Source organism: Delphinus delphis, chromosome 4 (assembly GCF_949987515.2).
Source record: "Delphinus delphis chromosome 4, mDelDel1.2, whole genome shotgun sequence".
In the NCBI taxonomy this organism is placed as follows: domain Eukaryota; kingdom Metazoa; phylum Chordata; class Mammalia; order Artiodactyla; family Delphinidae; genus Delphinus; species Delphinus delphis.
In genome coordinates this window covers 57,204,856-57,207,254 of record NC_082686.1, presented here as the reverse complement: position 1 = coordinate 57,207,254, position 2,399 = coordinate 57,204,856, and positions in this window count along the sequence as shown.

Here is a 2,399-nt window from a genome sequence, read left to right as displayed (position 1 = left end):
TTATCAACAATGAACCTACATTGATACATCATAATCACTCAAAGTCCATTGTTTACCTTAGAGTTCACTCTTGGTCTTGTGGACTCTGGGTTTGGACAAATGGACAATGTCATACATTCATTATTATAATATCATACAGAGTATTTTCACTGCCTTAAAAATCCTTTGCCTATTCATCTCTCCTCCTGCCCCTACCCCTGGCAACCACTGATCTTTTTACTGTCTCCATAGTTTTGCCTTTTCCAGAATGTCATATAGTTGGAATAATATAGTATGTAGCCTTTTCAAATTGGCTTCTTTCATTTAATAATATGCACTTATTTCCTCCATGTCTTTTTATGACTTGCTAGCTCATTTCTTTTTAGTACTGACTAATATTCCACTGTCTGTAGGTACTACAGTTTATTTATCCGTTCACCTGCTAAAGGACATCTTGGTTGCTTCCAGGCTTTGGCAATTATACATAAAGCTGCTATAAACATTGGTGTGCAGGTTTTTTGCATGAACATAAGTTTTCAACTCCTTTGTGTAAATACCAAGTAGCATCATTGCTGGATCGTATTTTAAGTTGTATAAGAAACTAGGAAATTGTTTTCCAAAGTGGTTGTATCATTTTATGCTCCTACCAGCAATGAATAAGGGTTCTTGTTGCTCTACATCCTCAACAGCATTTGGTGTTGTCAGTGTTCTGGATTTTGGCCATTCTAATAGGTGTGCAGCGGGATCCCATTCTTATTTTAATTTGCATTTCCCTGATGACATATGATGTGGAGCATCTTTTTAATTACTTTTTCTCATCTCTCTATCTTCTTTGGTGAGGTGTCTGTTAAGTCTTTTGCCCATTTTAAATTGTTTTGTTATTTTGTTGAGTGTTAAAAACTTTGGATAAGAGTCTTTCATAATTTTGTCTTTTGCAAATATATTCTTTCAGTCTGTGACTTGTCTTCTCATTCTCTTCACATTGTCTTTCTGTGCAGAAGTTTTTAATTTTAGTGAATTATTTCTTTCATGAATTGTCTTTGATGTTGTATCAAAAAGTCATCACCATACCCAAGGTATTCTAAGTTTTCACCTATGTTATCTTCTAGGAGTTTTATGGTTTTCCATTTAAAATTTAGGTCTGTGATCCATTTTGAGTTAATTTTTTTGTAAAGGATGTGTGGTCTGTGTCTATATTCATTTTTTGTCCAATTTTTCCAGTACAATTTGTAAGAGACTACCTTTGCCCCATTGTATTGTCTTTGTTCCTTTTTTCAAAGATCAGTTGAGTGTATTTATGTGAGCCTATTTCTGGGCTCACCATTCTTTTCCACTGATCAATGTGTTTATGCTTTTGCCAATACCATAGTGCCTTTTTTTTTTTTTTTTTTACCATACTGTCTTGATTACCATAACTTTATAGTAAGCCTTAAAGTCAAGTAGTATCAGTTCTCCGATTTTGTTCTTCTTCTTTAATGTTGTGTTGGCTACTCTGGGTCTTTTGCCATTCCATAGAAACTTTAGAATCAGTTTGTCAATATCCATAATACAATTTGCTAGGATGTTGAGCAGGACTACATTGAATCTATAGATCAAATTGGGAAGAACTGACATCTTGACAATATTGAGTCTTTCTGTGTGTGAACAGGGACTGTCTCTCCATTTAGTCTTTGATTTCTTACATCAGAGTTTTGTTGTTTTCCTCATATAGACCTTGTATGTATTTTGTTAGAATTATACTTAAATATTTTGGGGTGTGCTAATGTAAATGGTACTGGATTTTCAATTTCAAATTCCACTTGTTCATTTTTGGTATAGGAAAAGCAACTGACTTTTGCATATTAACTTTGTAACCTGAAACCTTGCTGTAATCACTTATTGGTTCCAGAAGGTTTTTTTTGGTCAATTCTTTTGGGCTTTCTACATAGAAAATCATGTCATCTATGAACAAAGACAGTTTTATGTTCCATCCCAATCTGTGTATATTTTATTTCCTTTTCTTGCCTTATTGAATTAGCAAGGACTTTCAGCACAATGTTGAAAAAGGAGTGGTGAGAGGGGACATCCTTGCCTTGTACGTGATCTTAGTGAGGAAGCTTTGAGTTTCTCATCATTAAGTATAATGCTAGCTGTAGGGTTTTTGTAGATAGTGTATATGAAGTTGAGAAATTTTCCTTCTATTCAAGTTTACTGAGACTTTTCATCATGCATAGGTAAACATTTTGTCAAATGTTTTTCCTGCATCTATTGACATGATCATGTAGTTTTTCCTTTTTTTTTTTTTTTGTCTCTTTATGTAATGGATTACATTAACTGATTTTCAGAAGTTGAGTCAGCCTTGTATGCCTGAGATAAATCCCTCTTGGTTGTGCTGTATTATTCTTTTTATACATTGTTAGATTTGATTTGCTAATATTTTG